This window comes from Trichosurus vulpecula, chromosome 1 (genome assembly GCF_011100635.1).
Source record: "Trichosurus vulpecula isolate mTriVul1 chromosome 1, mTriVul1.pri, whole genome shotgun sequence".
In the NCBI taxonomy this organism is placed as follows: Eukaryota; Metazoa; Chordata; class Mammalia; order Diprotodontia; family Phalangeridae; genus Trichosurus; species Trichosurus vulpecula.
The window spans coordinates 127503182-127526145 of NC_050573.1; the positions used below are offsets into that span (position 1 = coordinate 127503182).

The window sequence follows — 22964 nt, forward strand, 5'->3', positions numbered from 1 at the left end:
CCTTCTGATTTTTTTCTGGCTTTTTTTTGAGGTCAGAATTGCTCTATTATTTGGGCAGTAGACTTTCTGCTACAACTGAGAAGATGCAGGGCTTTATCTTTCCCCGCAGTACTTCTGGTACCCCAGCAGAGTGTGGGTTTGAAGAGCAACAAAATCTGAATAAAGGACAGAGGGGGCCTCGCAGTGTATTAGTAAGAGTTAAGGCTTCCAAATGGACTTAATTAGGGAAACAGACTGAAAGGTAACAAACAGGGTATAGTGGAATATGCCTGGGGCCTAAAGTCCCTCAGCCTCTGGACCTCAGTTTGATAGAACACGGGCCATCAAGAGACCCGAGTTCAGATCCCAGCTCCATCTTTAGTGGCTGTGGACAAGTAACTTCTCAGTTTCTTTGTCTATAAAGGGATAGCCACTGAACCTCTGATTTTATCAATTAAAGGGAACTCTCCAATGAGAAAACTTCCTTTACTAACGTAGGACTGCAACTTAGCCTGAAGGAGATGCCTAGAATGACTAGGTTTCATGACTTGGCCAGACCAGAGTTGCAACAGCCAGTATGCACCAGAGGCCAGAGGCCAAACTTGAACCCAGGTCTTCCTGGCTCTATGGGCAGCTCTCCCTACTGTCTAGGTGATACAATGCCTCTGTCATCTATAAAATGAGGATACTCTTTGCTCTACTGTCTCAAAGGAAAGGCGTTAATCAGTCAACAAATATGTATTAAGCATGCTGTCAGGCACCGTGGTAAGGCCTGAGGATACAAAGAAAGATGAAAAACATTTTCTCTGCTCTCAAGAGATGCTATGGGGACCTCGGAGATCATACAGTCTAGCTCAGCTATAACCTGATAAAGAATCCCAACCCCAACAAGTAGATGTTGATTCTTTGAAGCCCTCCAATGAGGGAGAACCCCATGACATGAACATTTCACCCCCAGGGATTCACCCTTGGATTATCAATACAAGAGATGGGGTACAAGCCCCTGGAGGGCAGGAGGCCAAGCTCTAGACTTCTTGGTACTTCTCCAGCACCAAGGAGCATATTATGGGCACTTGATAAACCAAGGAAGGGGCATTTCTTTAAAGCAATTCCTTGCAGAGGTTTTTGGCTAAGAAATTCCCATTTAGATAGCCTGATTATTACTTCTGAGAGTAGTCGATTCCTGTCAAGCAGGTACATATACCCATTCTACAGATGAGACAAAGGCCCTGAGTAGCTTACGAGGACTGAGATGTTAGACAAATCAAAAGGCAGAAAAACCCTGAGCCTTAACTTCTAGCACGAGGCTCTAACCAGAGCTTAATATATGTTTGTTGTATTGAAACAGAAGCAACTTTGCCACCCTGGAGGCTTTGAGTCAAGAGACAGGCCTAGAGAGCCCCTAAGTCCCCCTGCTTTTCTCTGGCTCTCTTGTGTCAAGTTCCCTTGTCGAGTCCTGTTAGGAAGTTGGCTGGGATCTACTGAGCAATCCTCAGCTCTAACCCTGGCAGGTTAGAGAGTCCCCAGTGCCCCCATTCCAGGGTCAGCCTGGCAGGAAGAGGAAGCTGGGTACCCTCAGTGTTTGAGGACTGTCGGGGTGATCATCTTGGGGAAAGAGTAGTAGGGGCATTCCTGGGGGTGGGGGCACCAAGTCTATCACAGTGGTGCTGATATTATCTTTCTTGAAACCTGCCTCCACGGACCGCAGTCTGGGTCTCCTCGAACATCTTTGTGATATTTGTGTGCAGCAGTTCTCCCCAGGACGTCAGGTTGCATTAAGTGAGCACACCACCAGGCTTCAGCAGGCGGAAAGCGTGAGCCTTGATGAAGTTGAACTGGTGGGTATGCCAGGTCTCCCCAGAGAGGGGGTAGGTGTTATACAGAAGTCCCTCAAAATGTCAATGGGGCAGGTTTGGCACCCCCTCTTCCCACAAGCCTTTCAAGGGAATGACCTTGTGGGGTTGATGCTGGACACATTCCTGAAGCCCCTGGAAGACGCCATCATTGCACTCAGTGATCCAGTGCTCCTGGATGTTGACTTCCTGCACTTTGCTGGCGGCAATCGCCATCCGGAAGCCGACCTCCAGGACCCTTCCCCCTCGGGAGGAGGCCAAGGCGGCCATCGAGTGAATGTAGGGGGTCTCCCAGAGCTCCATCACCGGCTTGGCCAGAATCGGTAGATGCGTGTAAGGCCCATTGTAACTGGCCGCCGCTTTTTGCCAAGTGGGCCAGCAGCTGTCTCGGGTCTGAAAGATGGGCACTGGGGCAGGCTCTGCGTTCATGGCTGTGTCCTGGCAGTCAGTCCCAACTCTGGAGGCAAGAGGCCAGTGAAGCTGACTTTATACTGGTGGAGGCGAGCCCAGCACAGGCACTGAGCCATAGGGCTGTGGGTAGGTGGAAGGCATGTCCTTCTGTTTTATGGGAGAGTTCATTCCATTCAAAGTCACGGTTATGACTACTGGGTATCCTTCCACCCTATTTTTCCTACTTTTTGTCCTCTCTCTTCTTTCACTCTTTGCCTCCTTGACAGTGTTTTGCTTCAGTCCACCAGCTCCCCCAGTCTGCCTTCTCTTCTGTCCATATTCCCCCCGCCCCCGTTCTTAATCTCCTCCTTTTCTACTTTCCCTTCAGATAGATTTATATATTCAAATGATTGCGCACATTATTCCCTCTTTGAACCAATACTGATGAGACTAATGTTCAAACAATACCCATTACACACCTTGCCATCTTCCCATCCTCTGTAATAAGTTTTTCATGGCTCTTCATGTGAAATACTTTACCCCATTCTACCTCTTCCTTCCTTCTGCCCTCAGTGCACTCCACTTTCTCAACTCTTAGTTTTTTGGTGTTTTTTTTTTTAATGCCATTGCCTCAAATTCAACTTATGCCCATACCCACTTTCTATGTATATTCCTTCTAGCTGTACTTTTGGTGGTATAATTTTTAAGAATTGCAAATATCTAATATGTTTTAATTTAGATACAACAACATTGTATGATGATCAACTTTGATAGAATAGGCTCTTCTCGGCAATGCAGTGATCTAAAACAATTCCAAAAGATTCATGGTGTAAAATGCTAACCACTCATAGAGAAAGAACTGTGGAGTCTGAATGCAGATCAAAGCATTTTGTTTTCACCTTTTTTTTTTCCTTCCTGTGCTTTTCTCTTTTGTCCTTATTCTTCTTTCACAACATAATTAATATGGAAATATATTTAATATGATCATAAATGTATAACCTATAACAGAGTTTGTCATCTTGGGGAGGGGGAGAGGAGCAAGTGAGAGATGAAAAAAAGTTTGGAACTCAAAATCTTATAAAAGTGAGTGTTGAAAACTATCTTTACATGTAAATGGAGACAAATAAAATACTATGGGGGGGGGGCAACTTAAAGGTATCTTCTTCCAATGTAGGGATGTAAATGGTTCATCTCCATTGAATCTCTTATGATTTCTTTTCCCTCTTTAAATTTTCGGGCTCCTCTTGGGTCTTCATATTGGAGATCATTTTTTTTGTTCACTTCTGGTATTCTCTGTTATGAAAGCTTGAACTCTTTCTATTTCACTGAATGACCATTTTTTCCCTTGAAGTATTATGCCTAATTTTACCAGGCAAGCTCCTCTTGGTTGTAGTACTAGCTATTTTGCCTTGTGGAATATCATGTTCCATGACCTCTGATCCTTTAATATTGCATGTGTTAAGTCCTGTGTAATCCTGATTATGGCTCTCCAAAATTTTAATTGTTTCTTTCTGACCACTTGCAATATTTATTTTTCATTGACCTGCTAGTTCTGGAATTTGTCTATAATGTTCCTTGAAGGTTTTATTTTGGGATCTCTTTCCTAAGGTGATTAGTGGATTTTTTCAATGCCTATTTTGCCCTCTGTTTCCAGGATATCATGACAGTTTTCCTTAATAATGTCTTGAAAGATACTATCCAGTCTTTTTTTTTTTTATCATGGCTTTCAGGTAGTCCAATAATTTTTAAATTATCTCTCCTAGATCTGTTTTCTAGGTCAGTTGTTTTTTTCAATGAGGTACTTGTATTTTCTTCCATTTTTTCATTGTTTTGATTTTGTTTGACTGATTCCTGATAACTCATACAGTCATTAGCACCTGCCCAATTCTAACTTTTTTATGTTTTCCTTTTGGTTTTTTTGGCAGGGCAATTGGGGTTAAGTGACTTGCCAAAGGTCACACAGCTAGTACGTGTGTCAAGTGTCCCTCCAATTGTAACTTTTAAGGAAGTATTTTCTGCAGCTAGTTTTTGTACTTCCTTTTTCACTTGGACAATTATATTTTTTAAGGAGCTGTTTTCTTTTTCCAAACTGTTATCTCTTTTTTTCATAATTCAATTGTATCACTCCTATTTCTTTTCCCTTTTTTTTTCTTCTGCCTCTCTTTTGTGATTTTAAGTTCTTTTCTTGAATTCTTCTGTGAGTTCTTTCTGGACTTGAGGGTAATTCCCATTTTTGTGTGGGGCCTTGCCCATAGGTGTTTTGACATTACTGTCTTCTAATGAATTTGTGTCTTGATCTTCACTATTACCGTAATAACTTTCTATGGGCAGATTCTTTTTTGTTGTTTTTTGCTCATCTATTTTTTGGATTGTTTTTCTTTTAAATTTGAGCTCTGCTCCTGGGAGGAAGGGGTGTTTCAGGCTTCTTGTGCCAGCTGTTGGAGGCACTGGCTGTTTGAGAGTGCTGCTTTGATGTTTGCCTGAGACCAACAGGTAACCCTCCTGTTTGGTGCTGCTCTGAGGGGGTATGGTAGGGAGTGGCTGGCCTGCTGGAGAGTGTAGGAGTCTGGAAGCTTACCTGGTGCTGAGCCAGATTCCTAATATTGGTGTCTAAGGTGTGCTGAGCCTAGTGCAATGTTTTTGTTTCCCTGGGACTACACCGAAGCATATCAAAGTCTGGTTGCTAGAGGCTACTTGTTTGACCAGGGCTTTGCTTAAGTATGTGAAGTTACTGTGAGATGGAGTCTGCATATTCCTCTGGCTATGGGGAGACGAGTGAGAGTCCTGGTGTTGGCTTTTGCCTGCTCCACTGTGCTGGGGCTCAGGATTTCCTGCTGCATTGCTGAGGTCAGACTTGCTGCTGGTTTACTGCAGTGATTCTATTCCTGGACTTTGTTCCCCTTTTGCCCCAGTGTGACAGAAATTTCCTGCTGATCTTCCAATTTTGGGGGGCTAAAAAATTGTTTCACCCTGACTTTTGGATGGTTCTGGTGTTCTAGGATTTATTTTCAGGCAATATTTTATGATTGTTTGGAGGTAAATATAGGAGAGTGATACCAATTTATCACTTACTTCTCCATGTTGGATCCTGGAAGTAATGCTGGAATATTTTTGGATAACCTGGAAGTATTGATGAGGGTTTGGGGTGAGGGGTACTCGACACCCCAAAATACCGACACACCAGGTGCTGCTGAAAGAATTAGACTCAAGCTTTCTCAGCCAAGGGGAAAGATAAAGTTTAAGAGTTAGCCAAATAGGCCTGCCCCAAGAGATCCCACCCCTTGCGATGCCTGTGAGGAAAGCGGGCCAGATCAATCTGAGCTAGATTGGATCTGACCACCTTCATGGAGGCAAGATGGAGATTATATACACAAAGATTGTGGGAGGGATTGAGGGGTGGTCTGGGGTGACCAGAGGAGGGGTCTAGGGAGGGACTTAAGGAGGAGTCTAAGTAGGAGCTTGAAGGGACTGGGATGAGGTCAGACTCCAGGGTGGGGGAAATAGCTGAAGGTTATATGGAAATGACAGACCATAAAGGGCTAGGGTAACAGAGCTAGGGTATAGATATTTTGATCAAGATTAAGGATGGGAAACAGGATTTAAGGATGGGAAAAAGGATTAAGGGTGGGAAACAGCTGGACAATAGAGGACTGGGCAAGGTAGGCATTTGGGCTTAATGGTTATAGCCTCAGGCCAAGGCCAGATCAAGTGGGAAGATTCAAGGAGAGTTCAAGGGTTCAAGGGGTTCCCAGAGACTGTGCCCTCATCAGTATGAATGCTAATTTTCATGAATGGGAAAAGTAGATGGAAAGGAATGATGTAATAAAGCTTTGAATGACTTAGACTGAAGTGAAACAGAAAAAGAAACCTTATCTAACTTCCCAGAAGAAAATAAAATCATCAAATAGATGTAAACATTTATTAGATTCAGAGGAAAAAAAATAAGAGTATGCAGATAGGAAAAGATGAGGATTGGCTCATCTGTTTCTGGATTACAAATCTTACAGAATTAGACTAGAGACATTAAATGACTTGACCACAGTCACATAGTTAGTGGCAAGGGACTTGTACCTAGCATGTCTGTGCTTCAATTCAAATATTGAATCTACTAAGCCACAATACCTTTCTATCAATTGATACTTCATTAAAAAAAATTGTCAGGGTAAGTTTTTAGACAACAGTTGTTCAAAACTGAAAATCAGGGAAACTGCTTTCAGTAAAACTGAAAAAAAAGGGAAAGATGGCATAATTCTATTTGGTTTCAGGTGTGGTAGCCTCCTAAAGTGTTAGATTATAGAATATGTCTAATACTACACTTTTGGCCACCCTGAACTTCTATTGTTCTGAGATAGCTAACACAATTAGTAGAAAACAAAATAAAATATTTCTCACTGTTTAAAGCTGTCTCATATCCCCACCCCCACAGAAATGATGAGGTTATAAATACCCATGTATACATTTAACCAAAATGTGATTCACCAAGTTTTCATGAGGCCTCTATTAGAAAATTTATAAGTGTGAACACACACATGACAAAGATGAAAAAAAAATATATTTCCTTTCCTTTAAGAAGTTTCTATCTCTTTCCATCACTGTTTATGTATTTCTCTCAAATATACTCACTCAGTTTCTGTCTCTGTATGTCTCTGTCTTCATAATACACTCAGAGGCATACTTTTTTCCTTTATTTCTAACAATTTTCTGCCTCTATTTGATTTTATCCTAATGATAGTTCCTCTCCCCTCACCACCTCCCAGGAAGTCAGATAACTAACTTTTCTGCCTCTGGTTTGATTTAATATGAACAATCCAAAGCTTTACTGCATTGGTTCTTTATATTGGTCATTATCATGTATGGAGGGTAGCATCAATCCTTCTAATTAAGCTAACATGTGTGTTTGTGTGTGTGTGTGTGTGTGTGTTTTACAGGGAGAGAAGGTAGAAGGGACAGAGAGACAGAGAGAGAAAACAGAAACAAAGCAAAATAAAGAAAGAAATGAAAAAAATGCAGGGAAAGAAACAAAGTAAAAAAAGAGAGGGATCTCAATGCTAATGAAATCGTAGGTAAAGCTGTGTGTGTGTGTGTGTGTGGGTGTGTGTGTGGGTGTGGGTGTGGGTGTGTGTGTGGGTGGTATATATGCATGGCCTTAAAGAATGGCTGATAGCACTTCCTACTTCTATATTCCTGCCACTTTTCCTCTGGGAAGCCAGAGTTTGAAAGCTCTTCTGTAGCTAACTGCTGTTTTGTCTTCTGCTTAGAGAAGGAGGCAGGAATTTACTATGTCTGTTCCCACATTTTCTTCTTTCCTTGTGGCCTCTGTGCCTCAGTATCTTCCCACTTTTTGTAGCCTTACCTCTTTTTCTCAGGATGTACCATGGAAGAGTCCAACTATAAAAGGATGTGATTCTACTCCTTCAGTGACAAAGAAGCCAAACTGAGTGTTGGTATCCCATTTATTCATCTGTGTATACCCTTTCACAGGATACTTAGCCTAATCATTCTATACCTTGACTTACAAGAGGTGACAGACATCTTGATTTTTCCCAGGCACAGGAAGTAAAGAACAACAAAAGACCTGTGCCTGAAAGGGGAATAGACAGCTGGAGTCAAGACTCCCAACTCCAGTCTCCCCATTTATTCTAGGTAGAAATACACAGGAAGTTAAGAGCTCAGGAAGTTCTGTCCAATGATACAGTTGAAGCAAGAAGTGTGAACGGAAAATGAGACAAATAGAAGTCTCAGCTTTTCTCACTATGTCCAAGGTAGAAAGTTGAGAAAAAATAGAATTCACCAGGAGATAAAACAATAGTGAATCTCAAAAAGAAAGAAAAATGTATAGAAGTGAAAATGGAGACAAAAGACAAATGAGAAAAATTTTAAAAAGAGAAGAATTGCAAAAGAGAAATTTAAAACTCTCAATAAAGTAAATAGAACTCTCAATGAAGAAAGAAGAAGTCTCAATGCAGAAAATATATCTCTCAATGAAGAAAACAGGATTCTCAATATACCATTCAAAAAGACATTGAGCAGAATAGATTAAATTGAGCCCATCATAGACGTTCTCTGTATGGAAGTAGAAGTTATGCAACAGAAATTGCCAGGTTTTCAATTCAAACATAGTAATAATGGGGAAGATTTGGAAGAAGCAATAAATTTAAAAGAAGATATTAGAATTTGGAGGGAAATCACAAGCCTTAATGAAGAATTTGAAGACACAAGTAGTAGGGTAAAAGAAGTAGAAAAAAAGTTAAAAGAGATATCTGAGGAAATGTGTGCTTTGACAAAGCAAATAACAAGTTTGGAACTGAGAAATAGAGAAAAGGACAAATATTTTTCAAGAAAAAAGGAAAAGATGAAAATTTACCTAACAAATCTAAATTCCACACACGCCAAATTGATTAACATTGATGATAAGTTGTGCAGAAATAACTTCAGAATCATAGGTCTTCCTGAAGAAGGGGTTATATCAACAACTTTGAATACCATGCTTCATGAAGTAATACAAAAAAAAAAATGGGGAGGTGGAATCAAGGTGGCACAATAAAAGCAGGGACTTGCTTGAGCTCTCCCCGAAATCTCTCCAAACACCTGTAAAAATGACTCTAAACAAATTCTAGAGTTCCAAAACCCACAAAAAGAGAGAGTGAAAGAAGTCTCTGGCCCAAGATGGCCTGGATAACTCCTGGGAAGGGTCTATTTCACCCATGCCAGGAGTGGAGTACAGGCAAACATAGGCTGTCCCAGCACAGTCCTGGCCAGAGCAGACCAGATAGAGCTGGCCTCAGGGCACTGAATCACTGAACTGTGCTGGTTTCCAGTAAATGCACAAACAACAAAGACAACTTAGCAGGTCAGTGAGAAAACTTTGTTGGACCTGGATGAGAGGAGGCCATGGCCTAGCCCCAGCCCTGGTCAGTGAATGTGGTTGTAGTAGTGATGGCAGAGGCAGCAGCAGCAGCAGCCGCTGCTTCCAGACCTCTAGGTCCACAAATGGTGGGGGGAACCAAGCAATTGATCAGAGAAGGAGTGCAGGGATCTCTTTACTGGCACTGAGGCAGGATTCTCTTGCTTTGCCCTGCTTGGATCAGGGTCACAGTCCTGGTTGGTGGTCCTGGGGTGAGGAGGAGAACTGGTGTGGCAGAGCTTGTGTTTCCTTTGGAGAGGGAGTCCTCCTAGCAATTCCAAGGCAGAAAAGGGTGACTGAGGTCACTCACAGACCAGAGCACAGGCCAGGAGAGGAGTAAATGCCTCTCCTTGGATCATGCTATCTCAGAAGAACTGAAAATTTACAGGTGACTACAAGTAGCTGTGAAAATAGCTGTGCAAAACCCCTGAAGCTTGAGACAGAGCACTCTTCACTGTGGGAGAAGAGTCATACCTTGACAAAGAGCTCAAAGGCAATTAATTAGCTGGGAAAATGAATAGACAGCAAACAAAACAAAACAAAAACAAAAACAAAACAAACATATAGACACAAGAGGACAATAAAGTCAACAATCCTACATCAAAAACTTCCAAGAAAAATATGAATTGGTCATAGGCCATGGAAGAGGTCAAAAAGGATTTGGAAAATCAAGTAAGAGAAGTAGAGGAAAAATTGGGGCAAGAAATGAGAGAGATGCAAGAAAATCATGAACAATGAGTCAAATTTGCTAAAAGAGACCCAAAAAGATACAGAAGAAAATAATAACTTAAAAAATAGACTAAGAAAAATGGCACAAAATGTCCAGAAAGCCCAATGAGGAGAAGAATGTCTTAAAAACCAGAATTGGCCAAATGGAAAAGGAGGTCCAAAAGCTCACTGAAGAATATAATTCCTTAAAAATTAGAATGGAGTAAATGGAAGCTAATGACACTATGGAAAGCAGGACATTATGATACAGAACCAAAAGAATGAAAAAATAGAAGATAATGTGAAATATCTCAATGGAAAAACCTCTAACTTGGAAAAAAAATCCACGAAAGATAATTTAAAAATTATTGGACTACCTGAAAGCCATGATCTAATGAAAGAGCCCAGACTTCATCTTTCAAGAAATTATCGAGGAAAACTGCCTTAATATTCTAGAACCAAAGGGTAAAATAGTCATCCAAAGAATCCACTGATCACCTCTTGAAAAATATCCCTAAAAGAAAACTCCTAGGAATATTGTTATCAAATTCCATAGTTCCCAGGTCAAAGAGAAAATATTGCAATCAGCCAGAAAGAAACAACTTGAGTTTTGTGGAAATACAATCAAGATAACACAAAATCTAGTAGCTTCCACATTAAGGGATCATAGGGCTCAGAATATGATATTCCAGAGGGCAAAGGAGCTAGGACTAAAATCAAGAATCACATACCTAGCCAAACAGTGTAAAATTTCAGGAGGAAAATGGATTTTCAATAAAATAGAGGACTTTCAAGAAATCTTGATGAAAAGACCAGAGCTGAATAGAAAATTTGACTCTCAAATATAAGAATAAAGTAAGACTGGAGAGGATGAGGGGAGGATTAACAGATTAAGGGAGTGGGTAGTCAGAAGCAGACACTTTAGGAAAAGGTCGAAGTAGAAAATTGAATAAATGAGGGACAGGATGGGATGGAGAGAAATATAGTTAGTGTTTCACAACATGACTATCATGGAAGTGTTTTGCATAGCAACACATGAATAACTCACATTGAATTGCTTGCCTTCTCAAGAAGGGTGGGTATGGAGGGAAGAAGGGAGAAAATTTGGAACTCAAAGTTCTAAAAACAAATGTTAAAAATTGTTTTTACATGCAACTGGAAAATAAAATGTACAGGCAATGGGCTATAGAAATTTATCTTTCCCTACAGGAAAGTAAGGAGGAAGAGGATAAGATGAAAGGAGTGAGGTGATAGAAGAGAGGACAGACTGGAGAAAGGGACAATCAGAGGGGCAGGGGCAGGGGAGACATGCAGAGAAAATTTTTAACTCAAAATCTTGTGGAAATTAATCTTTAAAAATAAAAATAAATAAATTATTATTTTTAAAAATTGCCTAGACCTTTTGATTGCAGATAAAATTTATCAAAGAAATGAACAGATCACCATCAACACAAAACCCAATGCTCAATACTCTAAGACATATGGTTGTTACATTTCACAATTTTATTAATAAATAACAAATTTTGAAAGCATCCATGACAATGATGTTTGACTAAGGAGGAATGTCAATTTGTGTTACAGGATTATTCTACAGAAACAAAAAATCAGAGGAGAGAATGGAATACTACATTCTAAAAAGCTAAGGAACTTAGGTTAAAAACCAGAATGCCATATCATTCAAAGTTGAGCCTAATCATCAATGAAGAAATTTTATCTTCAATAAAAAGAGGCATTTGAAGGATTCATGAAAAGAAATACTGAAATGAGCCATATATTTGATTTGAATTTATGAAGACAATAGAAAAACAAGTTTAATAAGTACAGGTTACATAGATTAAGGAATGAAATCAGTGTTTATATTTTTATGCTATTTCAGAAATTAAGATGTAAGGAAGGATCACTTAAGGACAAAGGACATTGAATTAGAAAGGAAGAGTTAGCCACATTAAATGCCTGTGAAACCTTATATATGAATCAATACCTTTTTTGGTAAGGAATGACTTATCTTCCCTCCAATCTCCATTTCTTAATATCTGGCTTTTTAGAAATTTATTTTTAGTTTACAAGATTCACTTCCATAGGCTTTTGAGTTTCTAAATTTTCTCCCCTTCCTTCCTTCCCTTGCTCTCTTCCCACGATGGCACGCAATCTAATATAGGCTCTAAATATACATTAATAGTGAACCTATTTTCACATTAGTCATGTTGTAAAGAAGAGCTTGGAGGAATTATGAGAAAGAAGAAACAAAAAACAACAACTAAAAGATGTATCACAAGTTGTATCACAAGTTGAGCGGGGATGGATGGGTGGCAGAGAACAAGACAAGATTAATGAAACTTGATATACATGTATATGTGTAAGGGGCAAAAACTCAAAAAAATTAAGTTGGAACAATTTATAGAATTTGGAAAGAGTATGACTAGTATGATCTTTTTCTTTTAAACTAATTTGTATAATATATATATATATATATATATTTCCAAATCCAAGTCATTTTTATTTATCCTACATATTACAAAGAATATTTGAGTATTTTCAACAGGATAATGACATTGTCAGACCTGTACATTATCATTTGGTAGATAGGTGAAGAATGAATTGGAGAGGCTAGAAACTAAAATCAGCAGGATCAGTAAGAAGGCTATTCTGATACTACAAATGAGAAGTGATGACAAAATGAGCTGAAGAACATTGAAAGTGGAGGAAAAAAAGATTGGTATGAAAAGTATTGTTGTGATGGAATGAACAAGGACTTCACAATTGATTAAATGTGAAAAATAGGGGAAATGGAAGCTTCTACTTAGTGGGGATGAGGTTGGAGACTTGAGGACAAGGGGAAGAAAAAAAAGATTTAAGAATAAAGATTTAAATAGATGATGTGGAGCATGTGATATGGAAGAGAGATGATATGAATAAATAATTTTTGAGCAGTAGTAAGAGACCCACTGTGGTTAAGTAACATGAAATTTAGTGGACCTAGTCAAAATGAGTTTGTAACTTCCTCCAGCAGTTCATAAAATTGTGTAAGTATGAATTAAAAAATAATAATAGTCATTTCCCACAAGAATCTTGAAGCATTAAATATATCACAAAGAAAGGCATGGGTAAAACTAAAGGAAGGCTTTATATAATGCTGTTTTTCTGCTACTTTATTCTAAAGAGAAGCAGTGCAATTAGTCATGAATTTATTGGCTCTTTTTGATCCCATTCTCTCATTTTCTCATACTTTTCTTCATGCACCAGACAAAATAGTCACTCTAATGCACAGATCTAATTATTTTATGCCTCTGTTCAGCTTTCGCTAAAACTCTCTCTACCCTACTTTCTGTTATTACCTATGAAACAGGAATTATGCACATTGTTCTCTTTACTTATTACTCTCTTCTACATGTCCATTCACCTAGTGTTTCAGTTATAATGGTCTACTTTTTCATCCTTGTATTTTACATTTTATGTATCAACAACTTCATGCCTTTGTACAGGCTGTATCTGTTCTTTGAATATTTCCTCTTCATGTCATCACTTTTAAATTCTTACATTTTTTCCTTTTTTCCAGGACCAACTCAACTGCCACCTCCTACATGAGGCTAGACCTGAGCCTCCTGGTAGCTGGTGCCCTCATTCATTCTCTCTCTCTCTCTCTCTCTCTCTCTCTCTCTCTCTCTCTCTCTCTTTCTCTCTCTCTCTCCACTGTACTGTTATTATGAGTGAAGTACCTGATAAATTATAAAGGAACTTATAATAATGAGCTGTTCCATAATTAAGGCTCTTGTTTCATTTAGACATAACAGAATAAGTGAGGCCTACATTTCCAGGTAAGGACAATTAATATTTCCTCCTCTGAACTTTGTGGAATTCTTCCCTTCTTACTTAGACTAGATAGCTACTAAGATCCTTTCCTGTTCTATATCGAAGATTCCACCCTTCCATAAATATATCCATGAATAATTAATCTCCCAGATTATGGCCTAATTCAATAAGCTGTTTAAACTCAATTTTAGTATTTAATTAAGAACAACTGTTTTTATAGATCTCTGATTGTTTACTTGTTTACTTGTTTACAAGAGAGTGGTACCAATTTAGTAGTATAGTCTGTTCCTAATGGTTGTCACCCCAAAAGTGTTAGGGAATTGAATTGAAAATTTGGAAGAGTACAGTGACAGAAATTTTATTGCAAAATGAAGCCACATATTATCTCCACTGATAAGAGTCAATAACTAATTGTCACTAGGTAGATCCTAGATGGTGAAGAGAAGCCAGGAAGCTGCTTGAGATATTTCCAGTTTCCCTCAGAAACAAGGTTAAATCAAGCCTCTAAAGAGATTCTGGAGAGACAAAACCCATAAAAAGATGGATTGAAGCATTTTTTCAATCTTAAGACAATTTAGACAGACTTAAGGAAAAGTCTGTCTCACTTTGGTAAAAGGAGATTACAGCCTACTGCAGATGGGGTCTGGACAAGCCAGCAGGAGGCTCTTAGCCATAGCACAAATGAGCAACCGAGGTCCTCAGTCATCACTCAGGAGGCTAGTAGCACGGCAGGCCAGTGAGGCCTCCAGCACCAACACAAAAGGCAAACTGCCAGCCATGGAAACCCAGCACAACAGACCTGATTAAGCCAACCCACCCCAGCACAGTGGGCAAACTGCCAACACTTTAGGTCCTGTCAAGGAAAGCCAGTGACCAGGCCCCTGGCTGCCAGCATAAGAAGCTTGGGGCAGTGCCCTCTGTCCCCAGCAGACAAGCCCAACTTTTAAAAATAAGCAAAAAACTAAAAGGGCCTTGACCATAGAAAGCTACTATGGTGACAGGGAAGATCAAAACATAAACTCAGAAGAGGACAATAATATCAAAATGCTTGCATGTGACTCCTCAAAGAGGAATATGAATTGGTCTCAAGCCCAAAAAGTCCTCTTGGATGAGCTCAAAAAAGACTTTAAAAATCAAGTAAGAGAGGTAGAGAAAACTTGGGGAAAGAAATGAGAGATAGGAAGAATTATGAAAAAAGTAAGTCAACAGCATAGAAAAGGAAGCACGAAAATTGACTGAAGGAAACAATCCCTTAAATAAATAGAACTTGCCAAAAGGGGAAAATATCCACTGAAGAAAACAACTCCTTTGAAAGTAAAATTGCCCAAATGGAAATGGAGGTCCAAAAGCTCACTGAAGAAAATAATTCCTTAAAAATTAGAATTGGGTAAGTGGAAGCTAATAACTCTGTGAGACATCAAAAATTAGTCAAACAAAATGAGAAGAATTAAAAAAAGAAGAAATGTAAAATAACTTATTGTAAATAAAAGTGACCTGGAAAAGAGATCCAGAAGAGATTATTTAAGAATCATTGAACTACCAGGAAGCAATGATCAAAAAAAAAAGAGCTTGGACAGCATCTCTCAAGAAATCATCAAGGAAAATTGTACTGCTGTCCTAGAATCATAGAGTAAAACATTCAATCAAAGAATCCAGTGATAACCTCCTGAAAGAGATCTCAAAAGAAAACTCTGAGGAATATTGTAGCTAAATTTCAGAATTATTGGGTCAAGGAGAAAATACTGAAAGCAGCCAGTAAGAAACAACTCAAATATCAAGTCAGGATTGAACAAGACTTACTAGCTTAAAGGTTTGGAGGGCTTGGAATATGAAATTCTGGAAGGCAAAGGAGCTGGGATTACAATCAGGAAGCCACTACCCAGCAAAGGTGAGCAAAATCTTTCAGGGGGAAAGATGGACATTCAATTAAAGAGCGGGCTTTCAAACTTTCCTGAAGAAAATACGAGAACTGAACAGAAAATTCAATCTTCAAATACAAGATTTAGGAGAAGCATTCAAAAGGCAAATATAAAAAACAAACACACATGCTATTCAATTGAATTCAACTGCTTATATGCCTACATGGGAAGATGATACATGTATTTCTTGAGTACTGTATCTTTATAATAGAAGTTAGATGGGGTATACTGAGACAGATCATATAGGTATAAATGGGCATTGATGTGATGGCATAAAAATTTAAGGGGTGAATAAAAGGATTGTACTGGGAGAAGAGGAAAGGGTAAAGTTAGGATTTGACTCCAAGAGTGAATAACATACAGATTCAGTTGGTATAGAAATTTACCTTACACTATAGATAAGTATGAAGGTAAATAGGAAAGAGAAAAGGAAGGGCAGGTGTGGTATAAGGGAGGGCAGAAGGGAAGGCAGAAGTAGGAAAAGAAAGGGGAAAGAAAAGGGAAGGGGGCTGATAGAAAGGAGAACAGACTGAGGGAGGTGGTGGTTAGAAGCAAAACTATTGGGAAGGGACAGAGTGAAAGGAGAGAGAAAAGTACAAAAAGGGGAAAAATAAGAGGAAGGGAAATACACAGTTAGTAATAATTACTGTGAATGTGAATGGGATGAACTCTCATAAAATGGGAGTGGAAAGCAGAGTGGATTAAAAACCACAATCCTACAATATATTGTTTACAAGAAACACATTTGAAGCAGAGGGATACACATGGAGTAAAGGTAAAAGTCTAGAACAGAATAGATTATGTTTAACTGAACTTAAAAAAAAAAAGCAGGAGTAGCAATCCTAACAATCTCAGTCAAAGCAAAAATAAAAATAGATCTAGTTAAAAGAGATAAAGAAAGAGACTACATCTTGCTAAGAGGTATCATAGAAAATGAAGTAATATCAATACTATATGTATATGCACCAAGTGATATAGCATCCAAATTCTTAGAAGATAAGGTAAGTGATTTAAAGGAAAAAATAGACAGCAAAATTATACTAGTGGGAGCCCTCAACCTTATCCTCTTAGAACTAAATAAACCTAACCACAAAATAAACAAGAAGTTATGGAAGTGAATAGAATTTTAGAAAAAAATAGATATGGTAGACCTATGGAGAAAATTGCATAAGGATAAAAAGGAATATACCTTTTTCTCAGTGGTCAATGGCACCTGTATAATGATTGGCCATGTATTAAGGCATAAAAACCTCACAATCAAATGTAGAATGGCAGAAATAGAAATGCATACTTTTCAGATTGTGATACACTAAAAATTATATGTAACAGAGGGCCATTAAAAGATAAGCTAAAAACTAATTGGAAACTAAATAGTCTAGTCTGAAACAATGAGGGGGTTAAATAACAAACCATAGAAGCAATGAATAATTTCATCAAAGAAAATAAAAATGAGACAACATATCAAAACTTATGAGATCCAACCAAAGTAGATTTTAGGGGAAATTTTATGTCTCTAATTGCTTACAAGAATAAAATAGATTGAGGAGATCAATGAATTGGGCATGAAACTAAAAAAAAAACAAATAAAGAACAAATTAAAAATCTTCAATTAAATACCAAATTAAAAATCCTGAAAATCAGAGGAGAGATTAGTGAAATTGAAAGTAAGAAAAATATTGAATTAACAAGTAAAACTAAGAACTGGTTTTATGAAAAAAACCTTTAAAATAGATAAATCTTTGGTTAAGTTGATTAATAAGAAAAAAGTCAAAAACAAAATTACTGGTATCAAAAATGAAAAGAATGAATCCACCTCAAATAAAGAGGAAATTAAAACAATAATTAGGAGCTATTTTGCCCAACTGTATGCTAATAAATCAGACAATCTAAGTGAGATGGATGAATATTTACAAAAATATGAGTAGAACATGAAGTAAAACAGTTAAAAAACCCCATTTTTAGAAAAACAGAAATTGAACAAGACATTAATGAACTCCCTAAGAAAAAATATCTCTTAGGCCAGAAGAATGTCTAATGAATTCTAGCAAATATTTCAACAATTATTTGCAATGCTATATAAACTATTTGGGAAAATAAGTGAAGGACTCCTACCAAATTCTATTTATGACACAAATATGATGCTGATGCCTAAATCAGGAAAAGCCAAAACAGAGAAAGAAAATTATAGGCCAGTTGTATTAATGAGTATTAATACAAAAATTTAAAATAAAATATTAGGAAAGAGATTACAGTAATTTGTCATTAGGGTAATACACTATGACCAGCAGGGATTTATTCTAGGAATGAAAAGCAAGTTCAATATTAGGAAAACTAACAGCATAATTGACCATATCAGTAACAAAACTAATAGAAATCATATGATTATCTCAATAAATGCAGAAAAAGCTTTTGAAAAAAATATAACATCCATTCCTATTAAAAATGTTAGAGAACGCAGAAATAAATGCAGTTTTCCTTACAAATGATAAGTAGTATCTATCTAAAACCACCAGCAAGTATTAAATGTGATAGGGATAAGCAAGAAGCATTCACAATAAGATCAGTGGTGAAACAGGGATGCTCATTATCACCGCTATTATTCAATATTGTACAAGAAACATTAGCTTTAGTTAAAAGAGAAGAAAACAAAATTGAAGGAATTAGAATGGGCAATGAGGAAATAAAACTATACTTAGAGAATCAACTAAAAAACTCCTTGAGACAATTACCAACTTCACTGTAGTTGCAGAATATAAAATAAACCCACATGGATCATCAGCATTTCTATATGTTACAAACAAAGCCCAGCAACAAGAGATAGAAAGAGAAATTCCATTTGAAATAACTGTAGACAATGTAAAATGAAGGGAGTCAAGATTTACACAGGGACTATATGAATACAGTACAAAACATTTTTCACACAAAGAAAGTCATATCTATGCAATTAGAAAAATATCAATTGGTCATGGGTAGGCCAAGCTAATAAAACAAAATGACAATTCTACCTAAATTAATTAACTAATTCAATGTCATACCAATCAAACCACTGAAAAATTATTTTATAGAACTAGAATATATAATGACAAAATCTATCTCAGAGATCAAAAGGTCAAAATATCCAGGGAATTGATGGGAAAAATGCAAAGGAAGGTGACCAACCTTACCAGATCTAAAATTATTTTATAAAGTAGCCATCATCAAAACTATTTGGTGCAGCATAAGAAATAGAGGAGTGGATCAGTAGAATAGATTAGGTACACAAGATACAGCAGTAAATTACTATAGTAATCTATTGTTTGATAAACCCAAAGACTCCAGTTTCTGGGATAAAAACTCACTATTTTACTAAAACTTCTATTAAAAACTGGAAAATAGTATGGCAGGAACTAGGCATAGACCAACATCTTACACTTGTATACAAGGATAAGGTCAAAATGGGTACATGATTTAGACACAACAGGTGATACCATAAGCAAGTTAGGAGACAAAGTAATAATTTACCTGTCAGATCTATGGAGAGGGTGTAACAACAACAGCACACAGGAGGGCTGCCAGCACAGGTACTTTGATCTGCTTTTCTAAGGAAAGCAACTTTAAGGGGTTAAAATTCTTACTTTAATTAAACATACATATACCATTCACTTAGTTCAGGGGGAAAAGCCAGCACCCTGAACTTCAGAGCAAATACAAACAGAAATTATAAACAGATCAACAGACAGTCTTTTATTTGTCTGACAAAATCACAATAAATAGGTAGTTACCAGAGAGAAGCACCAACATCTGGGTTTTCAAAGTCAGGTGGGGGCTGCTTCAATGGCTACCCAGAGTCTTGTCACCAACACTCTTTCAATGAGTGTGCCCCCAAAGCAAAACATGAACCTCAGATCTATTATACACTGTTAAGGGCCTTGAGGTCTCAGAGCCTACTTAGCAAAAAGGTATGGGGCCTGGGGCTTTCTTGTTTCTTAAGTAGGTCATTTAAGACTCTTGATGCAATGGAAGACTCCTAATTGAAACAAAGGCACTTGGTTACCTCAGTGATGAGAAGCACTCAAACAAAAAATAGCAAAAAGTCCTACTTTGCTTGCCATTACATTTGAAAAGCAAGACTCTTCAAAGGTATTTGATTACCTCAGTGCAGAGAAGCACTCCAAAACAAAAGACAAAGGGGTCTCACTTTAGGTGCCCCATTCAAATAAAGGCAAGACTCATTAAAGGCACTCTAGATGGCCTTAGAATTCCAAAAGAAAACAACAACAAAGTCCCTCCCTAATTACCCTAACAAAGGGAAAGAATTTATGATCCAACAAGAGAGACAGATTAAGAAGTGCAAAAATGGATAATTTTGGCTACATTAAAATAAAAATATTTTGCAGAAACAAAACCAGTGCAAGCAAAATTAGAAGGAAAACAAAAATCTGGGAAACAATTTTTGTCTGTGTTACTGATATAGGCTTCATTTCTCAAATATATAGACAACGAGTCAAATTTTTAAGACTATAAGTCATTCCACAATTGGTAAATGATAAAGGGCTATGAATAGGAAATTGTCAGTTGAAGAAATTAAAGCTATCTATAGTCAAATGAAAATGCTCTAAATCACTATTGATTTGGAATGCAAATAAAATAACCTCACACCTATCAGTTTGAATAATATGACAGAAAAGATAAATGATAAATATTGGAGAAGATGTGGGAAAATTAAACAGTAATGCACTGTTCGTGGAGTTTTGAACTGGTCCAACCATTCTGGAGAGCAAATTGGAACTATGCACAAAGGGCTATAAAACTATGTATACCCTTTGATCTACCAATACCATAACTAAGTCTTTATCCCAGAGATATCACTACAAAGGGAAAAAAACCTACATGTACATAAATATTTATAGGAGCTCTTTTCGTGGTAGAAAAGAACTGGAAATTAAGGGAATACTTATCAACTGGGGAATGACTGAACAAGTTGTGGTATATGAATGTAATGGAATATTATTGTTCTATAAAAAGATGATGAGCAGGTGGATTTCAAAAACAAACAAACAAAGAAACCTGGGAAGATTTAATGCACTAATGCTAAGTGAAGTGAGCAGAGCCAGGAGAGCATTGTACACACTAACAGCAATATTGTGTGATGATCAACTATGATAGGCTTAACTCTTCTCAGCAATACTTTGATCCAATATAATTCCAGAAGACTCATGGAAAATGCTATCCATATCCAGGGAAAGAACTATGGACTCTGAATGCAGATCACAGCATACTATTTTCCCTTTGTTTTTCTTTCTAATGCTTTTCCCTTTTTGTTCTGATTCTTCTTTCACAACAGGACTAATGTGAAAATATTTTTAACATGATTGTACATGTATTACCTATACCAGATCACTTACTCTTTTAGGCAGAAGAAGGAATGGAAGGAGGGAGAAAAAATTGGAATTCAAAATATTTAGAAAATGAATGTTGAAAGTTTTCTTTGCATGCAATTAGAAAAAAAAATACTATTAAATGCAAAATAATAACAAAAAATAACTAATGGTCTCAAGAATCCCAAGTCAACTTACTTTGTAAAACTGAAAACACATCAATTCTTACAAAAGGACATAAATGTTTGTTGTTGACATAGCATCAAAATGAACATTTGATTAATTAGTTTCATATTGGTCATTATGTTTTTATCACTTGATCTTCTAATCCTCATGATGTCCTCCTTTGTTCCATTTGTCAGCTTAGTTGACTGCTTAATATTAAAAACCCATCTTTGTTTCCCTTTTTTAACCTTGTCTTTCATCATGATTTATAATCTTGCTACCAGTCTATTCTTTCTTAACCTCTTTTTTGTTTTTAAGACTATGTAGTTAAATGGAAGGAGCATTGGACTCAAATGACATGAATTTACTTTCCACCTTTAACAATTACTAGTTGCTTATTGGTAAAATGAAGATATTAATATTTATATTTACACAGGCTCATAGTGACAGACGTACTTTGTAAACCTCAATGTTCTATGCAAATATGTTCTATTACTGTTAATGATATCACTGGGGGGAGGGGTGGGGGGGAGAGAAGGGAATGAGCATTTATAACACCTAGAACATGCCAGACACTGTTCTCAGCACCTCATAAATGTTGTACATTTGATCATCACAACAACTTTGTGAAGCAGGTGCTGTTACTATCCCCATTCTATATTTTAGGAAACTGAAGTTTATAAAGTTTGAATGACTTACCTATGGTCACATAGCTAGTAAGTATCTGAAACTGGATTTGAACTCTGGTCTTCCTGACTCTAGGTGCAGAGCTCTAATCATTGCATCACCTAGGTGCCTCTCTTAAATTAAAATTAAAAAGAATAATTTTGATGTGCATTTATCCTCATCACTTTTCTCCAGGGCACTTGTCACCTTCCATTACCAGAATTTTTCCATCTTCATTATAATTCTTGATGCCATACTTATTACCTCACAAGTCTTTCAATGTTTTGCTTAGTCTCTTATATACCTTTCTTGTTCACTTTCCTGTTCTTATGCTCTTACTCTATTGTAATCTATACTGTTAATGTTACAACATATTTCTTTTGTGATTCTATCCTAGTTTTGCAATTATCATCGTTTTGTTAACACCACATAAATTCTGTCAACATGATTGGAGAAAGTGGGGAGAGAAAGTGGGGAGGTATATTTTAGGGCTTATCATGCTTTGAAATTCATGCTGTAGTTAAATTTTCATTAACATGGCACAAAAGCAATGAATATGAAGAGATAATGCTGGGAAAAAAATTGGTTCTGAAAGAATGTCTGCTTTTTGTGATTTTTTAAGTTACCCTGCAGGGATAGCTTCTCTATATAGTCAAATTGAGGAAAAGAACCTCAATCCCATCCCAAATCCCCTGAAGTCATGTGGCAGTGAATGTAGGGAAACTGAATGATGGTTAGAGCATGCTATTTCAGCAGTTATCTAAGCTCAGCAGGCTCATCATGATATCATAGTTATATGATCTGAGCACTTTGACATGTCTTTCTATCATTTTCATTAGGTGGCACAATGCCAGGCCTGAAGTCAGGAAGATTCGTGTTCCTGAGTTCAAATCTGACCTCAGCTGTGTGACTCTGGGCAAGTCATTTAACCCTGTTTGCTTAAGTTTTCTCCTCTGTAAAATGAGCTGGAGAAGGAAATGGCAAACCACTCCAGGATCCTTCCCATGAAAACCATAAATAGGGTCACAAAGAGTTAGACATAATTGAAATGCCTGAGCAACAAGAAATTATCATTTGTAAACATCATAGCCAAGTCAAGGATATGGGGAAAAAATGTTTTATGGCCAGAATAAGTAAATTGGCTACCCCAAGGTTTATTAAACATATATTTATAAGATCTAGTTATACATTTATATCAGTAAGGCAGAATTCG

At 37.3% G+C, this 22964-nt stretch overlaps 1 pseudogene; it reads right to left on the reverse strand.

The window, feature by feature from the left end:
* Window positions 1–1554: 1554 nt before the first annotated feature.
* LOC118834381 lies at window positions 1555–2261 on the reverse strand (annotated as a pseudogene).
* Between the last annotated feature and the right edge of the window lie 20703 nt (window positions 2262–22964).